Raw genomic sequence first — 7,539 nt, 5'->3', positions numbered from 1 at the left:
ATTATCGGAACCAAAAGTGATAGAAAGTTCAAACATGTCTCAGAACGGCGTATAACGTCATAATATCACGTTTTGGGCACATTTTGTTTTTTATCTCCAACATGCTCAAAGATGTCATTTGGCGTCTGAATATCACAAATATGGTCAACAGAATTATCGGAACCAAAAGTGATAGAAAGTTCAAACATGTCTCAGAACGGCGTATAACGTCATAATATCACGTTTTGGGCACATTTTGTTTTCTATCTCCAACATGCTCAAAGATGTCATTTGGCGTCTGAATAACACAAATACGGTCAACAGAATTATCGGAACCAAAAGTGATAGAAAGTTCAAACATATCTCAGAACGGCGTATAACGTCATAATATATCGTTTTGGGCACATTTTGTTTTTTATCTCCAACATACTCCAACATGTCATTTGGCGCCTGAATATCACAAATATGGTCAACAGAATTATCGGAACCAAAAGTGATAGAAAGTTCAAACATGTCTCAGAACGGCGTATAACGTCATAATATAACGTTTTGGGCACATTTTGTTTTTTATCTCCAACATGCTCCAACATGTCATTTGGCGCCTGAATATCACAAATATGGTCAACAGAATTATCGGAATCAAAAGTGATAGAAAGTTCAAACATGTCTCAGAACGGCGTATAACGTCATAATATAACGTTTTGGGCACATTTTGTTTTTTATCTCCAACATGCTCCAACATGTCATTTATCGCCTGAATATCACAAATATGGTCAACAGAATTATCGGAACCAAAAGTGATAGAAAATTGAAACATGTCTCAGAACGGCGTATAACGTCATAATATCACGTTTTGGGCACATTTTGTTTTTTATCTCCAACATGCTCAAAGATGTCATTTGGCGTCTGAATATCACAAATATGGTCAACAGAATTATCGGAACCAAAAGTGATAGAAAGTTCAAACATGTCTCAGAACGGCGTATAACGTCATAATATCACGTTTTGGGCACATTTTGTTTTTTATCTCCAACATGCTCCAACATGTCATTTGGCGCCTGAATATCACAAATATGGTCAACAGAATTATCGGAACCAAAAGTGATAGAAAGTTCAAACATGTCTCAGAACGGCGTATAACGTCATAATATCACGTTTTGGGCACATTTTGTTTTTTATCTCCAACATGCTCAAAGATGTCATTTGGCGTCTGAATATCACAAATATGGTCAACAGAATTATCGGAACCAAAAGTGATAGAAAGTTCAAACATGTCTCAGAACGGCGTATAACGTCATAATATCACGTTTTGGGCACATTTTGTTTTCTATCTCCAACATGCTCAAAGATGTCATTTGGCGTCTGAATAACACAAATACGGTCAACAGAATTATCGGAACCAAAAGTGATAGAAAGTTCAAACATATCTCAGAACGGCGTATAACGTCATAATATATCGTTTTGGGCACATTTTGTTTTTTATCTCCAACATACTCCAACATGTCATTTGGCGCCTGAATATCACAAATATGGTCAACAGAATTATCGGAACCAAAAGTGATAGAAAGTTCAAACATGTCTCAGAACGGCGTATAACGTCATAATATAACGTTTTGGGCACATTTTGTTTTTTATCTCCAACATGCTCCAACATGTAATTTGGCGTCTGAATATCACAAATATGGTCAACAGAATTATCGGAACCAAAAGTGATAGAAAGTTCAAACATGTCTCAGAACGCCGTATAACGTCATAATATCACGTTTTGGGCACATTTTGTTTTTTATCTCCAACATGCTCAAAGATGTCATTTGGCGTCTGAATATCACAAATATGGTCAACAGAATTATCGGAACCAAAAGTGATAGAAAGTTCAAACATGTCTCAGAACGGCGTATAACGTCATAATATCACGTTTTGGGCACATTTTGTTTTTTATCTCCAACATGCTCAAAGATGTCATTTGGCGTCTGTATATCACAAATATGGTCAACAGAATTATCGGAACCAAAAGTGATAGAAAGTTCAAACATGTCTCAGAACGGCGTATAACGTCATAATATCACGTTTTGGGCACATTTTGTTTTTTATCTCCAACATGCTCCAACATGTCATTTGGCGCCTGAATATCACAAATATGGTCAACAGAATTATCGGAACCAAAAGTGATAGAAAGTTCAAACATGTCTCAGAACGGCGTATAACGTCATAATATCACGTTTTGGGCACATTTTGTTTTTTATCTTCAACACGCTCCAACATGTCATTTGGCGCCTGAATATCACAAATATGGTCAACAGAATTATCAGAACCAAAAGTGATAGAAAGTTCAAACATGGCTCAGAACGGCGTATAACGTCATAATATCACGTTTTGGGCACATTTTGTTTTTTATCTCCAACATGCTCCAACATGTCATTTGGCGCCTGAATATCACAAATATGGTCAACAGAATTATCGGAACCAAAAGTGATAGAAAGTTCAAACATGTCTCAGAACGGCGTATAACGTCATAATATCACGTTTTGGGCACATTTTGTTTTTTATCTCCAACATGCTCCAACATGTCATTTGGCGCCTGAATATCACAAATATGGTCAACAGAATTATCGGAACCAAAAGTGATAGAAAGTTCAAACATGTCTCAGAACGGCGTATAACGTCATAATATAACGTTTTGGGCACATTTTGTTTTTTATCTCCAACATGCTCAAAGATGTCATTTGGCGTCTGAATATCACAAATATGGTCAACAGAATTATCGGAACCAAAAGTGATAGAAAGTTCAAACATGTCTCAGAACGGCGTATAACGTCATAATATCACGTTTTGGGCACATTTTGTTTTTTATCTCCAACATGCTCCAACATGTCATTTGGCGCCTGAATATCACAAATATGGTTAACAGAATTATCGGAACCAAAAGTGATAGAAAGTTCAAACATGTCTCAGAACGGCGTATAACGTCATAATATCACGTTTTGGACACATTTTGTTTTTTATCTCCAACATGCTCAAAGATGTCATTTGGCGTCTGAATATCACAAATATGGTCAACAGAATTATCGGAACCAAAAGTGATAGAAAGTTCAAACATGTCTCAGAACGGCGTATAACGTCATAATATCACGTTTTGGGCACATTTTGTTTTCTATCTCCAACATGCTCAAAGATGTCATTTGGCGTCTGAATAACACAAATACGGTCAACAGAATTATCGGAACCAAAAGTGATAGAAAGTTCAAACATATCTCAGAACGGCGTATAACGTCATAATATATCGTTTTGGGCACATTTTGTTTTTTATCTCCAACATACTCCAACATGTCATTTGGCGCCTGAATATCACAAATATGGTCAACAGAATTATCGGAACCAAAAGTGATAGAAAGTTCAAACATGTCTCAGAACGGCGTATAACGTCATAATATAACGTTTTGGGCACATTTTGTTTTTTATCTCCAACATGCTCCAACATGTCATTTGGCGCCTGAATATCACAAATATGGTCAACAGAATTATCGGAACCAAAAGTGATAGAAAGTTCAAACATGTCTCAGAACGGCGTATAACGTCATAATATCACGTTTTGGGCACATTTTGTTTTTTATCTCCAACATGCTCAAAGATGTCATTTGGCGCCTGAATATCACAAATATGGTCAACAGAATTATCGGAACCAAAAGTGATAGAAAGTTCAAACATGTACCAGAACGGCGTATAACGTCATAATATCACGTTTTGGGCACATTTTGTTTTTTATCTCCAACATGCTCCAACATGTCATTTGGCGCCTGAATATCACAAATATGGTCACCAGAATTATCGGAACCAAAAGTGATAGAAAGTTCAAACATGTCTCAGAACGGCGTATAACGTCATAATATCACGTTTTGGGCACATTTTGTTTTTTATCTCCAACATGTCATTTGGCGCCTGAATATCACAAATATGGTCAACAGAATTATCGGAACCAAAAGTGATAGAAAGTTCAAACATGTCTCAGAACGGCGTATAACGTCATAATATAACGTGTTGGGCACATTTTTTTTTTATCTCCAACATGCTCCAACATGTCATTTGGCGCCTGAATATCACAAATATGGTCAACAGAATTATCGGAACCAAAAGTGATAGAAAGTTCAAACATGTCTCAGAACGGCGTATAACGTCATAATATAACGTTTTGGACACATTTTGTTTTTTATCTCCAACATGCTCAAAGATGTCATTTGGCGTCTGAATATCACAAATATGGTCAACAGAATTATCGGAACCAAAAGTGATAGAAAGTTCAAACATGTCTCAGAACGGCGTATAACGTCATAATATCACGTTTTGGGCACATTTTGTTTTTTATCTCCAACATGCTCAAAGATGTCATTTGGCGTCTGAATATCACAAATATGGTCAACAGAATTATCGGAACCAAAAGTGATAGAAAGTTCAAACATGTCTCAGAACGGCGTATAACGTTATAATATAACGTTTTGGGCACATTTTGTTTTTTATCTCCAACATGCTCCAACATGTCATTTGGCGCCTGAATATCACAAATATGGTCAACAGAATTATCGGAACCAAAAGTGATAGAAAGTTCAAACATGTCTCAGAACGGCGTATAACGTCATAATATCACGTTTTGGGCACATTTTGTTTTTTATCTCCAACATGCTCCAACATGTCATTTGGCGCCTGAATATCACAAATATGGTCAACAGAATTATCGGAACCAAAAGTGATAGAAAGTTCAAACATGTCTCAGAACGGCGTATAACGTCATAATATCACGTTTTGGACACATTTTGTTTTTTATCTCCAACATGCTCAAAGATGTCATTTGGCGTCTGAATATCACAAATATGGTCAACAGAATTATCGGAACCAAAAGTGATAGAAAGTTCAAACATGTCTCAGAACGGCGTATAACGTCATAATATCACGTTTTGGGCACATTTTGTTTTTTATCTCCAACATGCTCAAAGATGTCATTTGGCGTCTGAATATCACAAATATGGTCAACAGAATTATCGGAACCAAAAGTGATAGAAAGTTCAAACATGTCTCAGAACGGCGTATAACGTCATAATATCACGTTTTGGGCACATTTTGTTTTTTATCTCCAACATGCTCCAACATGTCATTTGGCGCCTGAATATCACAAATATGGGCAAGAGAATTATCGGAACCAAAAGTGATAGAAAATTCAAACATGTCTCAGAACGGCGTATAACGTCATAATATCACGTTTTGGGCACATTTTGTTTTCTATCTCCAACATGCTCAAAGATGTCATTTGGCGTCTGAATAACACAAATACGGTCAACAGAATTATCGGAACCAAAAGTGATAGAAAGTTCAAATATGTCTCAGAACGGCGTATAACGTCATAATATAACGTTTTGGGTACATTTTGTTTTTTATCTCCAACATGCTCAAAGATGTCATTTGGCGTCTGAATATCACAAATATGGTCAACAGAATTATCGGAACCAAAAGTGATAGAAAATTCAAACATGTCTCAGAACGGCGTATAACGTCATAATATCACGTTTTGGGCACATTCTGTTTTCTATCTCCAACATGCTCAAAGATGTCATTTGGCGTCTGAATAACACAAATACGGTCAACAGAATTATCGGAACCAAAAGTGATAGAAAGTTCAAATATGTCTCAGAACGGCGTATAACGTCATAATATCACGTTTTGGGCACATTTTGTTTTTTATCTCCAACATGCTCAAAGATGTCATTTGGCGTCTGAATATCACAAATATGGTCAACAGAATTATCGGAACCAAAAGTGATAGAAAGTTCAAACATGTCTCAGAACGGCGTATAACGTCATAATATAACGTTTTGGGCACATTTTGTTTTTTATCTCCAACATGCTCCAACATGTCATTTGGCGCCTGAATATCACAAATATGGTCAACAGAATTATCGGAACCAAAAGTGATAGAAAGTTCAAACATGTCTCAGAACGGCGTATAACGTCATAATATCACGTTTTGGGCACATTTTGTTTTTTATCTCCAACATGCTCAAAGATGTCATTTGGCGTCTGAATATCACAAATATGGTCAACAGAATTATCGGAACCAAAAGTGATAGAAAGTTCAAACATGTCTCAGAACGGCGTATAACGTCATAATATAACGTTTTGGGCACATTTTGTTTTTTATCTCCAACATGCTCCAACATGTCATTTGGCGCCTGAATATCACAAATATGGTCAACAGAATTATCGGAACCAAAAGTGATAGAAAGTTCAAACATGTCTCAGAACGGCGTATAACGTCATAATATCACGTTTTGGGCACATTTTGTTTTTTATCTCCAACATGCTCCAACATGTCATTTGGCGCCTGAATATCACAAATATGGTCAACAGAATTATCGGAACCAAAAGTGATAGAAAGTTCAAACATGTCTCAGAACGGCGTATAACGTCATAATATCACGTTTTGGGCACATTTTGTTTTTTATCTCCAACATGTCATTTGGCGCCTGAATATCACAAATATGGTCAACAGAATTATCGGAACCAAAAGTGATAGAAAGTTCAAACATGTCTCAGAACGGCGTATAACGTCATAATATCACGTTTTGGGCACATTTTGTTTTTTATCTCCAACATGCTCAAAGATGTCATTTGGCGTCTGAATATCACAAATATGGTCAACAGAATTATCGGAACCAAAAGTGATAGAAAGTTCAAACATGTGCCAGAACGGCGTATAACGTCATAATATCACGTTTTGGGCACATTTTGTTTTTTATCTCCAACATGCTCAAAGATGTCATTTGGCGTCTGAATATCACAAATATGGTCAACAGAATTATCGGAACCAAAAGTGATAGAAAGTTCAAACATGTCTCAGAACGGCGTATAACGTCATAATATCACGTTTTGGGCACATTTTGTTTTTTATCTCCAACATGCTCCAACATGTCATTTGGCGCCTGAATATCACAAATATGGTCAACAGAATTATCGGAACCAAAAGTGATAGAAAGTTCAAACATGTCTCAGAACGGCGTATAACGTCATAATATCACGTTTTGGACACATTTTGTTTTTTATCTCCAACATGCTCAAAGATGTCATTTGGCGTCTGAATATCACAAATATGGTCAACAGAATTATCGGAACCAAAAGTGATAGAAAGTTCAAACATGTCTCAGAACGGCGTATAACGTCATAATATCACGTTTTGGGCACATTTTGTTTTTTATCTCCAACATGCTCAAAGATGTCATTTGGCGTCTGAATATCACAAATATGGTCAACAGAATTATCGGAACCAAAAGTGATAGAAAGTTCAAACATGTCTCAGAACGGCGTATAACGTCATAATATCACGTTTTGGGCACATTTTGTTTTTTATCTCCAACATGCTCCAACATGTCATTTGGCGCCTGAATATCACAAATATGGGCAAGAGAATTATCGGAACCAAAAGTGATAGAAAATTCAAACATGTCTCAGAACGGCGTATAACGTCATAATATCACGTTTTGGGCACATTTTGTTTTCTATCTCCAACATGCTCAAAGA

This window comes from Onthophagus taurus, unplaced genomic scaffold, assembly GCF_036711975.1.
Source record: "Onthophagus taurus isolate NC unplaced genomic scaffold, IU_Otau_3.0 ScKx7SY_14, whole genome shotgun sequence".
Lineage (NCBI taxonomy): Eukaryota > Metazoa > Arthropoda > Insecta > Coleoptera > Scarabaeidae > Onthophagus > Onthophagus taurus.
Note: the sequence above shows the minus strand (reverse complement) of the source record.